The 15,811-nt window shown below is 40.8% G+C and overlaps 1 protein-coding gene across 1 annotated transcript in view; it reads right to left on the reverse strand.

The window, feature by feature from the left end:
* Window positions 1–15,811, reverse strand: part of LOC143020803 (uncharacterized) — a 137,192-nt gene that overhangs the window by 10,180 nt on the left and 111,201 nt on the right. The window lies entirely within an intron of this gene.

A 15,811-nucleotide genomic window follows, 5' to 3' on the forward strand; every position in this document is an offset into this window, starting at 1 on the left:
ATATATACATGGATGTGTGCTTATTTATATATATGTGTGTGTATTTTCAGGACCATTTGATTTTTTGTCCATAGACTCTGTGAAGGGATTCGATCCCCATTCTGTGCCGACATAATGAAGATGCCAACACACTGCTACCAAGCCATGAACGACACTACAAATTTAAAACTCGATTCTTGACAATTTCTTGATGGCGACAACACAACTTGTCGGAGGGCTTGCCTAAATGAAAGGTATCTATGAAAATGAGACTACGGTTGCTGTAGACATAAAGAGTGTGCTCGGGGACTCGAGTAATTCTTTCGTATCATCGTTCATGGCTCAGTTTCTAGTGTCTTGGTTCTGTGATTATGTCGGCATAAGTCACGGTTTGAATCCCTTGATAGAGCTTAAAATAAATATATACATATACATGCAAAATAACCACAGGAGAAGGGCAACTTGTAGACAGTAAGTATTTTCGTATATTACATCCCCGGACTAAATGAAAGAGATACAGAGTTGTGTATACCTATTCCCCAGACGTCCCTTCTTCCCCACAGATGACATACCAAGACTAACAAGAATAAGACTGCCTGTATACATGATAGGAGACATGAACGACAAACACCCTACATTAGGACACAGCAGCACAAACATCTTGGGAAGACAGATAGCACAATTAATTCAAGGAGGACACTTAAGACCCTGAGAGCCAGACTTTCCCACCTTCATTACACTCAACGGACAAGGAACACCAGACATAATTCTAACAAAGAGACACCACCACTTAAACTACAGAATCACACCAGGACAAATAACTACCTCAGATCACATCCCAATAAATTTAACGTTAGCAACAAAACCAATAACAATACCTACACCAGAAAGATACTCATTCCACAAGCAGACTGGACAGGATTCCAAACCACATTGAACATGGAAAGAACAAAATATGACAAAGACAAAAAAAACAACAACAAAAAAACAAAAACACGCAACAAACAATGCATTGATGACAAACTCAACACATGGTACAATATGATACGTCAAGCCATGGATAAACACATTCCCAAAACGAAACATAAAATTCTACCACACCCAAGACAATCAGATACATCGAAACTACTACAATGGCAATATCAGCAATTACAAACACAAGCACACAATAACGGCACAGGGACACCACAAGCAAAACAAGCACTACGCGACAGACAAAACCAACTATTAGAAGAAAACAGACAACTATACGACGAACACTGGAACAATGAAATACGAAAATTAAACCTACATTACAATGACACCAAATACTTTTGGACACAGATAAAAAGACTGACAGGAACACCTACTAACACCACCCCTTACATCATACACAATAACCGCAAGATACACACAGACAAAGACAAAGAACACATATTCAGACAGCACTTGAAAAACATATTTAGGATCACACCAGCAGAAAATGCAACATTTGACATGGAACACGAAAGAACAATCACAGCACAAGTACAAGACATACAAGAAGACATTACCCCTATCAACTTAGCTGACATGAGACGACTCAACCCAGACAACACACTCACAAAACCTTTTACACTAACTGATATCAAATAAATAATAATAATAAAAAGAAAAATCAAAGACAAAACACCCGGACACTCACAAACAAACAAAATAACACTAACATTCCAGACTCAACACTACAATTACTCACACAAATCTTCAATGAAACATTCAGCATGGGATAATTTCCCGACACATTCAAAACAGCTACACTATCATTCATACCCAAACACGGAAAAAAAAACTCACAGACATAAACAACTACAGACCAATATCACTACTTGAAGTCCCAGGAAAAATACTAGAAAAACTCATACTACAAAGAATACTCAAACGCTTATATAACAACAACCTAATAAACGAAAATCAACACGGATTCACAAGAAGAAGAGGAGCACACACACAGCCATAGCCACACTTTACGAAACAATAGCCATAAGCCAACGACACAAACACGGATGTAACATAATATCACGAGACATAACAAAAGCATTTGACAAAATATGGCACACTGGACTTAAACATAAAATACACCAAACACATCTCCTAGACATACTAACAAGAATACTCTGTAATTACCTCGACAACAGAAAAGCACAAATACAAATACACCATTATACAGGACGACCCTTCAACATACACAGTGGAGTTCTCCAAGGAAACATCCTTTCACCAACCCTATTCAACCTCTACACACGTGACACCCCCAGGCCAACACACGGGGTCGCACACATACAATTTGCAGATAACCTAACACAAGAAATCACATACCCTAACAAAAGAAATAAACACATGTTAGGACAAAAAAAAAAAAATAGCAGAACAATAGAAACAATAAACACATCTGAACAACAATGGAAAATACAAACAAACACAGCAGTTTGAATTACTAAATATATCAACATACAAACCAGCAGAAATATGGATAGGAAACACACAAATACACACAAAAAAAGAAACATAAAGATACTAGGACTAACACTTGGAAACAGAGGTCTACAAACATACACAAATTACAGAAAACAACAAAGAGAAAAAACACTAAAGACGATTCAGAAACCTAGACACCAAATAAGTGTTAAGACTATACAAAGTACTCGTGAGACCTCAACTGGAATACATACCAATAACAACTATCACATTAAAACAAAACCAACTTCACAAAGTACAAGCAACATAAAACAAAGCACTTAGATTCGCCACTCACTCTATACCCCCATACCTATTAGAAGAACTACACATACAATACAAACTCGAACCCCTTAACACAAGACTCTACAGACTAGCATACAGAACATGGAACAGACTAACAATATTAAATCCAGAATTAGTATAACATAGACACAGAAAACGGACATGACCACATCTGGTGGCCTAGAGTGTCCCCAATCATCAAGGGACCCCCACCTGAACCTAAATACATACAGTAAAACACAGATACACCTCTCTATCATCCCATCGTTGTTCTACTAACTCTACTAACACTATTACTATCATTATTATTGTTATTATTATTTGAAAATGATAACACATGCGAAAAAAAATCGCACGTGATATCATAAAAAACAATGAGTATGACAAAATAGAAATCACTACCCTCCCCTAAAAATAAACTGCAACAAGTACCACTAGTTTTCATACAAATGTAAGGAAAAAAGTCATACTTATTGAAAAAAAAAAAAAAATGAATACGACGTATAGAAATCAAGACCCTACCCCATCACCAATGAACACAGAACTTACCCCATAGATGTCAAAACCTAGAATAGGAACAAGCAGTCGTATACATTTATATAAGAAAATAGGAAACTAACTAAAATTAATGACCAACAAAGAACATCAACAACAAACAACTCAAGAGCGAAGAAAAAGATGACCCGAAACCTACAAGAAGAAGATGGAAGAAGATGGACCGAACCTCCAGTTATCCACAAACACGAAACTAACTACGTAGATCAAGCTCCACGTCAAAGGTAGACACATTACCAGTCACCAAATATAATGACTAAAACAGCAAGTGGGTCTGCCCCACACCTATTAATTATCATAACTTCAACTTCCTTCCATTTCATTCTTTCTCTACACTAACCCCCTCCCCCTCCCCCCTCTCCTCCACCTTACCTATCATGCCCTGTAGTAGTAGTAGTAGTAGTAGTAGTAGTAGTAGTAGTAGTAGTAGTAGTAGTAGTAGTAGTAGTAGTAGTAGTAGTAGTAGTAGTAGTAGTAGTAGTAGTAGTAGTAGTAGTAGTAGTAGTAGTAGTAGTAGTAGCCTACGGGTTAATGTTAGAAAACAAAAGTCCAATCTTACAGCGAAGTTCAGCGAAGCAAAAAAATCCACCGAGTCCCCAAGCCCAGGACCAAGATTGTTGCTGCAGTGGAAAGGCTTGCCATCTGGGCGCTGGGTGAGTCCTGGGTCCTGCTGTGGGTGCTGTGGGCTCCTCCTGGGCTGTTCTGGAAAGTCGGGCGAAGGGTATTGTAACCTTCTCATGAAGGGCACGTCTTTGCCTCTCGAGTATGGCACTGCAACTGGTTCGGATTTCTCCACTTCTCCCCCAGGCGTGTAAATGTCGGGCAAAATCCGGTGGGTCCTGTGGTGCTCTTGTTCGCTCCTTCGCCCTGGCTCGCTAGATTGCGACGTTTGGTCATTTCGGGGGAACCCAAAATCACAACCAGATCATCCCCGTATCCTCCTCCTCCTCCACCTCCGATAGATGAATGATATGGAACGGCGGCCCCAAGTTACCCGGACACGGTTCCGTGTTGCAGGGGACCCGCAGTCCCCAAGAGTCCGGCTACGATTCCGGTTGAGCCCTCAAGTCAGTGAAGAGCTTTAGAGGAACCGTCTGGAGTAGGTGGAGGCGGGTGTAGCTTGACTTTGGTTGTGCGGTTCCCTCTCAGTGGTTCTTAAACTGTGGTTCAGTGGGCCACCGTGGTTCGCAAATAGGGCCACAGATCAAAAGCTAGTGATAGTTGGTGGATGCACTAGGGGTTCTATCCACTAGTGATGGGATTCCTACGAGGCCTTTGAACAGCGCTGCATAAGAACGGGGTACATAAGGGAAGAGGTTGAGAACTCCTGAGCTGCACTGTCAGATCTCTTCTGTCTTTGCCTTTATGCAGCGCTGGACGAGGGAGGGGGGACTTCTAATTCGCCAAGAGAGTGAATTCTGTGCCGAGTTGATCTCTGACTGAATAGAGAGCATAGTAGTCTAACGAAAAGTGTTTCTTCTGCAGTCTGTGGTCTGTGTATGTCCTCTGTTTTAGCTCCAATATTGTACTGTATCTACTTTTCAATTACATATACGGATAAACTAAGAGTTGTATTAGAGCTTGTTTAAAAGTTTAACAAAGATATGAAGGAAAATGCAAGAAACAGACAGACGTGTCAAGATGGTTGTTCTGTAGAATTAAACGAAAGGCCTGTAGATCAGATGTGGGAAATATTTCAAAATACGCTCACTAAGATGATTCAAACTTACATTCCTTTTAAGGACAGACGTCCCCCAAATCAGGCTCGCCCAAAGTGGCTCGACAAAGAAACTGAAAAAAGTATTGCTAAAAAGAGACAGGCTTATAAGAAATATAAGTGCTCGGGTGCATCTAATGACTATGAAACTTATGTATCAATACAGAGAGATTTAAAAAAGACATTAAGAAAAAGAAAACGACAATACGAAATGAACATCGCTGAGAAATCCAAAGAGAATCCCAAAGAATTCTATAGTTACATTAGAGATAAAAAGGTTGTTAGGAATCACATTGGTCCACTATTATCTGCTGACGGTCAACTTGAATATTCAAATGAAGGAATGTGTAATATCTTAAACAATTATTTTAGCTCGGTATTCGTAAATGAAACACCTCAAAGTGAACTCCAAACTGAAACCTGTGAAAAGTCTAGGGTAAACTTACTCACTACGGTAAATATAACAAAAGAAAAAATTAAAAGTTGTATAGACAAACTCAAAGTTAATAAAACACCAGGGCCTGACGGTTGGCATCCAAGAATCTTAAAGGAAATGAAAAATGAGATTGTTGTTCCATTAGAAATTATTTTCAAGAAATCCATCATGTCCGGAGATGTCCCAAGAGAATGGAAGCTAGCTAACGTTACTCCAATATTCAAAAAAGGTGACAAAAAGAAACCAAATAACTATAGGCCTATAAGTTTGACTTCAATCGTAGGAAAAATAATGGAAACTATCATCAGAGATGCTATCGAACATCATTTAGAAAGTAACCGTTTGATAAATGATAGCCAGCATGGTTTCAGACGGAAACGTTCTTGCGTGACTAACTTACTCGAATTCTACAACACAGTTATCTCGAATTATGACAAAAGAAACAATATAGATTTAATATATCTAGACTTTGCAAAAGCTTTTGATACCGTCCCACACGAAAGACTACTTACTAAACTAGCTTTGCATGGAATAAGTGGTAGCCTATTAGGTTGGACTAGTAACTGGTTGAATGGTCGAAAACAGAGAGTTGTTTTAAATGGAAAAACTTCTGGATGGAAAAGTGTTGCAAGTGGAGTTCCTCAGGGTTCCGTTCTTGGGCCACTTCTATTCATAGTATATATAAATGATATAGACCATGGACTAAAATCTACTGTTTCCAAATTTGCTGATGATACAAAACTGTGCGGAGTGGCAAATGATCACTCAAACCAATTAGATATTCAAGAAGATTTAAATAAATTACAGCAATGGTCTGAAAAGTGGCTAATGAAATTTAACACAAGTAAATGCAAGGTAATGCACATAGGTAAAAATAACAGTAAGTACGATTACAAGTTATTTGGAAATTCGTTAACAAAAGTGGATAGTGAAAAAGATCTCGGCGTAATTATCAGTAACGACCTCAAATCATCTAAGCAATGTATTTCAGCCTCTGAGAAAGCAAATAAGATTCTGGGACTGATTGCGCGATCTTTTGATTTCAAAAGTCCATCACTCATTAACAAGCTATATAGATCGTTAGTTCGTCCACATTTGGAATATGCTGTTTCCGTATGGTCACCGAATCTCATTAAAGACATTGACAGATTGGAAAAAGTACAACGGCGAGCCACAAAACTGATTCCAAATATCAAAAATAAATCATACGAAAATCGACTAAAGCACATGAATCTGTTTTCCCTAAAAAAGCGTACTCAGAGGTGACTTGATACAGGTCTTTAAGATTTTAAAGGGAATTGACAACATCAAAAGTGACCAAATTTTCACATTGAATGAGAATCAGACAAGAAACAATGGTCTCAAACTGTCCGGAAATAGATTCAGTTTGGAAGTAGGTAGAAACAACTTTGCCAACCGTGTAGTTAATGAATGGAATAAACTTCCTGCACAGGTAGTGCAATGTAGTTCAGTTCGAAGCTTTAAGAATCATTTAGATAAACACCTAAGTAAGATGCTGTAATGATTATAATTTATCTTATATTATTTGTTTTTGTTTTGTTATCATTTGTCTGTCTGATTTTCATTTATCATTAGTTATATGTCAATTTATTATTTACTATTTACCTGTTTGTTTATTATTTTAACTATACCTATGCATTTATTTATGTATTTTATTTGTTATTTACATTATTATAATTTTTATTTATTATTTTATTACTAATATGATTTTTTTTTTTTTCTTTTTTTTTTTTTTTGCATCCGACCTAGATATGGATCAAAAGGTCTCCTGTCGGCATGCTCCGCCTTTGTAATCCTTTGTAATCAGCGACGTGACGTCATATCGGCTTCCGTTCTGATGACAGCAAACAGCGAAGAGGGAGAACTTATTGTTGAAATAAGTGGCCAAGTTAATGACTTATATCAACATTTGTATTAATGTGGTGAATCTTGTTCCTGAAATTGTGTTTTGTTTTTCTGGTATATAAAGAAAAAAATCTAATGTTTTGACAAATTAATCGGTGTTTGTGATTGGGCGTAAGATACTTTGTGTGCGCGTCCGAGTATTTCAAAGACACCAAGCGTACAACATGGCAGAAGCAGAGTATGACCATGTTATGCAAAACGAGTACCTTTGAAAATAGCGTACGTTATGTAATGTCACAAGCATTACGTCCTGAAATCTGTGAAATGTCACAATTGTAAACATTATGCACGTGCAGACTGACTGCACAGGCCTCCCAGTTTACGCCGTTGTACATTCATTACAAAATGCCAGTGAGGTACACGTGCGTGCGAACGAAGATGGACGGAGTAGTTGGGGGACCAGCAGCATGTTGGGGCACCTTCGCCGACAGGAAAAGGAAAAGGCGAGGCGAACACCGGGAGCGATAGTGGCGTCGAGACAACTACGACGACTGCTGTGAGCACGGACTGAAATGCAACGGTTGTCTTGACTCCCAAGTTTCGTAACAGGTACAGAATTCGCGGCAGAGGTCCCGTGCGTGAATACAACGAATCCCCATATGCCCACCCTGGACCTGAGAGTAACGGGGAGCGTCTGTAAGCGAATATACGTGGAGGGGCAGACGTCGTTTCGCCTCCCCGCGAGCCTGACACTGTCCAGGCGCGGATATAAGGGGGGGCCCAGGGGGCCCGGGCCCCCCCCTTTTGGCTTTGGCCCTTTGGCCCGATTTCATTTCAGTTCACTATTTCATTTTTATAATCCATGTTTAATCCATGTTATAATCCATTTTTATTATCATTGTATCATTTATGGAACCGCCGTCTTCTCTTTGCTTAGGCTGCAGTGTGAATAATCCTTTCAGTGTAATAACCTTTGCATGTTACTTTTAAGGCTACTATTATAGGTAATATTATAAAGTATAATGCTTACTGTCTTATATATATATTCTACATTTAAATTGAGGTCTAATGTCTCTAGGTCTCTAGCTATTAATTTCTTACTTTCAATAAAGTTTTGATAAGATACAAAATTCCTCTCTCATTTGAATCCGAAGAGAAACACTGGCACCTAGAGCAGATGGTTATGCCCATTCATTTAGGTCAGTCCGCCAGTTATTAACAAATAAGAATCCCGTGAGTGGAGAAACGGTAATGCTAATGCTCGTTAAACAACCGAAAATTCTGCCGTCGGGCCCCCCCCAAACTTTGTTCCTAGATCCGCGCCTGACTCTGTCGACCGAACGACAGCGGCTCATGTACCAGTCGGCGGGGATGTCGAACTGACTGACCAAGTGTGATTCTATGAATGAGGCGAAGCCTTTAGGCTTTGAGCCAGGTATGAGGTCTTGTTCTTCGTCTTATGAGGTCGTGTTCTTCGTATTGAGCAGTTTTACAACTATACGTACTAAGTCAACCTAATGCCGGGCACAGCAATTTTTTATTTATTTTATTTTTCATTTATTGTCACCTCTCCATTAATCCCCGAATATTTGTTACCTCCCCCCCCCCCAGCGGGTAATTTACTCACAGTTTGGGAACCGCTGGTCGAGAGAGTGCCACTTTCGAAAAGACCAAGTACGCCATTTCATTTGGACCCAGTGACAGTGAATGTAGTGATGATAACAATAATGATGACAATAATGGTGATAACTATAAATGTGATAATGAATGTATAATAACAATAATGATGACAACGATGATGACTATAGCTGTGATAATAAGTGTATGGTAACAGTAATGGTGGCAACAATGATGATAACTATAGATGTAATAATGAATGTATGATAACAATAACGATGATAATCATAGATGTAATAATAAATGTATGATAACAATAATGATGACAATAATGATGATGACTCTAAATGTGATAATACGAGTAAGTGTATGATAATGAAAATGAGGGCCATCACGACAATGATCACTTTCCAACACTAATTTATTGCCTCTTACCTTTTGCAGGGTTTCGACAGTCCAGGTTATTGAGTGGCGTCCCGGGGAACATTCTGGAAGCTTTGTGGCAGGAGAGGGTCACCGTCAACTTCCACCGGTGGTGCATGACGAGGGAGTTGAGTGATCGTGAGGAACCAATACAGGAAGACTCTTGGAGGAACGACATTATGAGGTCGATCTTATTTGTTTTTATTGATTTATAGTCATCTTTATTCGTCTGTCTATCCATTTATCAATTTAGTCTTATCTATTCATCCTCATTCATTATGTTTGCCTATTTGTTCATCTATTGATTATTTGTTTATTTATCTATTACCCCTGTGTCCATCTTTGAAATATGTAAAAGAGAGGGAGAGTGTCCATATACCATTACTAACCATTACGATATATCACATGCCTGACACGTGATCCACGTGCATACAAAAAGGTGCCGACAGACACTGGCCTCTTGCAATACATCCAGTCTTGCTGACATCCACATTCCCAAATCGTAAACATCTGACTCAAACATACAACACACATGTAGCCATTTACCAGTTACACACACACACACACACACACACACACACACACACACACACACACACACACACACACACACACACACACATACACACACACACACATACACACACACACACACACACACACACACATACACACACACACACACACACACACACACACACACACACACACACACACACACACACACACACACACACACACCTACACACAGAAAGAGAGAGATCGAGAGAACCAAAGTCTGAGGTCCATTGCCAGGCGATTGTATTCCCTTGTGGAGGCACTCCGTGGCTGGTAAACTTTGACCCACACCATAGACTCTATTCTGGTTAAATGTAGACGATTTTATTCAACTCAGAGATGGACTTGTGATTATTATTTTAGTAAAAGTTATCACAAGTTTATGATTATAGTTTTTTTTATCTGCTTTTTCTCTTTGCACTAGACTTTTTCTTCCAAAGGAATTAATTAAAAAATGTGTGTGTGTATATGTATGTATGTTTACATATGTTGTAACAGAACCTGACCACTTCTGGACTTGTGATTATTATTTTATTAAAAGTTATGACAAGTTTATGATTATAGAGTTGTCTTTGCACGAGGTATTTTTTCCCAAAGGAAGTTGATTTAGAATATGTGTGTATGTATATTCATATATGTTGTAACAGAACCTGACCGCTTCTGGACTGGCCGAAGACTATCTTCTCCTAACGACGAACCGGGACGCTGATGGGCTCGAGTTCGTGTCGACGGTGGAGTACAATCATCTGCCCTTCTACGGCGTTCAGTGGCACCCGGAGAAGAACGCCCTCGAGTGGGCCACGGGGCAGGCACAAGTACGACAACATCCCCCACTCGTCCCCCGCCATCGAAGTAGGCCAGTACTTCGGGAACTTCTTCGTCAACCAGGGTAAGAAGGACGGGGAGGAGGACGAGTACATGTAGGATGATTTTTTTTTTTTTTATAAATTTACTACACTTATAGAGCGACAAACCTAGTGCAGTAGGTAATTTTTATCTACTGTATACATAGTATGCGTGACGCGCGGGTCACGTTACCACGTACAGTGAAGATGTACGGCAATAATAAGAATATAAGAGCATAAGAGAGAAGGAGACTGCAAGAGACCACAAGGCCTTTACTAGGCAGTTCTATTACATCCTGTAAGGGGAAATATACTGGTAATCAAGGTGAGGTAAGCTTTAGCATCCACCAAAGTTAGGGTGTCGAATTAGGACAACAGTGTCTAGATTATTGTCCGTTAAGAGAAAGTGACACGCATGTATTAGGTCTTGGCTTTGGGGCAACAGGTCTCTACTGAGGGACATTCGAGGCAGTAGTGGTGGAGACTGTTGGCGTTGGAATTGTCGCAATGCTTGCAGGTGGAGTAGTGTGGTACGTCCCCCGCCTCAGGGACTTGCCACAGCGGTCTGTAACTAACCGAGGCGAAGCCGTGAAGTCACAGTATTGTGTCTGCGAACGATGAGTCCGTGCTTGCGATATCTCGGAGGTGGGGTGGGGGGTGGGGAGAGACGTAAGTGGTCGTAGTACCGATGGTCCTTGTGCGCGCTCTGCATTCATGCGGTAGAGAGTTGTTAGAAGAGTGGCAGAGTGTATGATCTTCTTGTAGCAGAATGGGGAGGGTGTAGCATCGTCGGTCAGTGGCAGTTGACAGGCATTTTTGTCGAGGAGGTCTGCCTTTTCATTGGCAGCGATTCCAGCCAACGTGGGAGGGAATCCACAGAAATCTTATGATGGTGAGAGAGTGCCCTTGAGGTATGACTAGCTGTTGTAAAATGTGATGGATGAGGGAGGGGGGGGGGCGGCGGTGTATTATGGGTTGGGAAGACGAGATGGCCCGTAGGGTGGACTGGGAGTCACACAGTACCACGCAGTCCAGTCGCCGCTGACAGAGTAGGTTGACAGCCAGCAGGAGTGACTGTAGTTCGCAGTACTTCGAGGTGGAGGAGTTGGGTAGCTTGCGACGACCAACCCAGCCTCCTTCAGGTGGCTCAACATCCGGTGAGTAGATGGCGCAACCCGCGCTACCGTCTGGCTGTAAGGATCCATCTACGTAGCTATGGTGCGCAGCAGGGACGTAGGAGGACACTGCGGTGACGTGCTCCAGGGAGGGGCGGTGGGCCTATCTTTGATGTGGGTGTGAGGGTGACATAAGGCTGTGGAATACTCCATGGAGGCGGTCCGTGATCAACCTCGGCCTTAGGGACTTCGATGTGGAGGCGCTGGAGGGTGGAGCACACTGTGCTAATGAGGGAGCGGACGCAGGGACGCAGCGGAGGGCGGAGTGTGGCGGGGTCGGAACCCCAAGTGACCTCGCCAAGCGTCTTTCCTGCGCTCGCCAAGACATCTTGCGTGCTAATTTTTTTTAAATTAATTTGCTATAATAAAGTTCCATGATGCTAACTTTGTCTTTTATAACATTACAATAGATTAGTGGTGTCGTGGTCTTATCATGAGGATTATATTAGGGTCGCCTAAAAAAAAAAATTGAGAAACACTGTCTTAAGATATGGGAATATTGCGGGGGCACAGGAGGAAGAGGAGGAGGAGGAGGAGGAGGAAGAGGAGGAGGAAGAAGAAGAGGATGAGAACGAGGAGGAGAAGGAGCAGGAGGAGGAAGAGGAGGAGTATGTATAAGCCAGGAATGTTAATAATGTAGATATTAAGAGCATGAAGAAAATTAACAAGTGCTATAGTCACCCCTAAACCATCCTGGTTTTCTTTCAGCGCGTCTGAACTCCCAGCAATTCGCAAGCATTGAGGAAGAAGAAGCACATCTTATTTACAATTATGAACCAACAGACGTTAGCGGATTTACTGGATTTAATCAGGTTTATTTGTTTTCCTGAAATATCCTGAACAGATAAACCGCACGACTGTGGCATATGTATATTTTTTCCAAGATCACTGGGTATGACATTATCGGCTGAGAATCGAACCCGGAACAGTCAAGAGTCTCTTATTGTACCTCATGCAGGTCCCTTCACCAAAAACAGTTTTCACTTCACAGGTGCTCTACTATGGAACTCACTACCTGTGTCCATTAAGAAGACAAATAGCAAGGTTACCTTCAAGAAAAAAGTCAAGGGTATATGTCTCAGCTATGGACAGACAACAGCCTTGATTTTGTGTACTACTAGCTTAGTGAGGGATACCTGATTCCATGAGTAATACCATCCATATCTGCGTTCACTCATAACTGTTCTGACCTCCCCTCCCACCTTTTTTTTTTTGTTCTTCAGAAGTTTAGTTCAGCATAACAATGATTGATGTTTACAAATTGGTTTCCGCCTTTGTTTTGCCAGTCATAATTTGGTATATGTCTCAGGTAGGGTCTGAGAACAGTTATGATCTGACCTTTTTCCTCATTCTCCTTGTTGTTTTACTCATTCGAGTACTGGTCCCCTGTACCCTACCTCTGGTGCTTCAGGTTATAATGTACTACTCCCTGGTGCTCATAGTAATTGCCCACTCCTTCCTGAGATTCAGGTTAAATGTTAGATTTATTTAATAGGTGATCCTAGCTGCAGTGTAGGATTCACTGTAACTACATGTTGTTACAGATGTAGAATATTGTAGTATATCATTAATGGTCCTACTCTGATATAGTACTCATACATGTTGATACAGATGTAGAAAAATGCAGTATATTATTAATGGTACTACTCCGATATAGTACTCACTCATACTGTTTTGTTACAGTTTAACAATATTTTGTTGTTCCTTGGCTTAACGCAATGTTCCTTTTGGATGGTGCTCAAATTTTTGGACTCAATGTTCCTATGTGTACAAACATTTCAGTAATATTAGCAAAACTATAACAATGTTTATGCGTCATATGTGTACTGACTGGTATTACTCATGAGTGTCTCTAGTCCCCTCAAACCCCTACGTATGTTGTCCGTGTGACTTAGTGTAGAATAATAACCTGATGAGGACCACAATGGAAATAAGCGTACATGCTTTTTGTGTTATCCTCGGCAATTTACATTTATTATCTCGAACTATGTGTTCTTGTCATTATTTGCACTTCATGTACATTGATTCATTGCCAAATAAAGTCTATCATCGCTTCTCGGCCTTTTGGCTAAGATCAAAGTGTAGTAGTGGATATGACACGTCAGTCTTAGAAAACGGTGCTTTTGTTTGTAGACCTGAGGAAGTAAAATTCTTTGTTTTTGTTGTTGTTTTATTGTTTCCTGATGGTAGTTTATATTTTGCTAACTGGGTAGTTTCCTTAGTTTTGTAAAAGATGATAAATTTCACTTGATAATGGGAGTTTGTATTTTCTATTTACTATGTTGTATTGTCGTTTTCTATACATATGTTTGTAAATACTAACTTGTAAGTTCTGTGTTCTCTCATTATCCTTTGGTTATTATCTGAATGCTATTTCTCTCAGAGAAGTAAATATACAAGACCTGGTTAACCAATAGTGTGGTTAACGAATGGAATAGACTTAGTAACCACGTAGTTAGTTAGCGCTGAATCTATCGGTTGTTAGAAAAGGTTACACAACTTTATGCATGGGGAGGACGGGCGGTAAGGAACTGCCTAGTGTAGGCCTTATGGTCTCTTGCAGTCTACTCCATTCATACTGGAGCCCCGCCGTGGCTTGTTGGTAGCGTGCATGTTTGGTAATCCTTTGGGGGATTTCGGGTGTGTTCGAATCCTGGCCACGGTGCACAGATAGGAAAGGCACCCTCCATGAGTAATAGCTCCTAACCGCTACTCACCTCTGACCTAAGCTGACCTGGGATGATAGGTGATCATGGACATGGAACTGCCTAGTGTAGGCCTTATGGTCTCTTGCAGTCTCCTCCATTCTTATGTTCTTATCGCCACTGCAGTGGTATAGCGCGGACATCGTCTCCTGCAAGGTTAACGTCCGGGCGGGTTCGAATCCTGTAAACCATGAAAGACTCAAATTGAACATGGTAGGCTTCCCAAGCCACCTTTACATCAAACTCACTCTAAAACAGGCACTACGCGATCAATAATATTGCGCAATATTCTGTGCAATATTACTGACGAATGGCACAATATATTGGAGACATCAGCAAACAGGTGTGCCTATTCAATACCCTCCCTACACCATCAATAATATTGTACAATACGAAATATTGCGCAATATTATTGAGCGTGTAAGACCCGCTTCAAGCTGTTTCACACGAGCGTTCCCGTATGCGCGTCCGCGTACGCGGGGTTCATTCAGTGGCGTTCAACGGGACCTTTCACACAGCGCTGTGCATGTGCGTACAACGCGCGGCGCAAACGCAAGGACGCCTTCTTCCTAATTATTTTATGCTATATTCCGTCGTGCGCTTCAAGGAGTCTGTTCAGTGTGTGGCATACGTCGTGATTAGTATGTACCTCTCTCTCTCTCTCTCTCTCTTATTTACCATCTATGTGTGGACAAGATGCAGGGATGACCCGTCATCCAGAAGGTGCCAATATAAGAGGGGGTAGAGGGGAATGGAGTACGTAGGGGATGGAATGGATGGAAGTGGTTTCTATGCCTTTGTATTTTGGCTACCTCCCGTGTAAGGGGGGGAAAAGCCTTTGGTATATGTATGTATGTATGTACGTATGTACTGTATGTATGTATGTATGTATGTATATACTCGTAGCTTTATAGTACAATGAGTATAATTGTGTATAGGATTTTCAGCGGCGGCGCCAGGAATTTTTAGTTGGGGAGGCTAAGGGGGGGCTGAGCAAATTTTTTTGGGGGGCTAATAGTAATATGATAATACACATATATTATCCTCATTTCAGAAGGGGAGGGGGTTAATGGTAGGGCTAGCACTGATGGCTGACAAATCTTTAGCCCTGGCAATTAAAAATTCCACTTAATAATATTATTTCAATGAGTGTTTTAAATTTTCAATTTGCTCATTTC

Source organism: Oratosquilla oratoria, chromosome 40, assembly GCF_046742065.1.
Source record: "Oratosquilla oratoria isolate Oo_2021 chromosome 40, ASM4674206v1, whole genome shotgun sequence".
In the NCBI taxonomy this organism is placed as follows: domain Eukaryota; kingdom Metazoa; phylum Arthropoda; class Malacostraca; order Stomatopoda; family Squillidae; genus Oratosquilla; species Oratosquilla oratoria.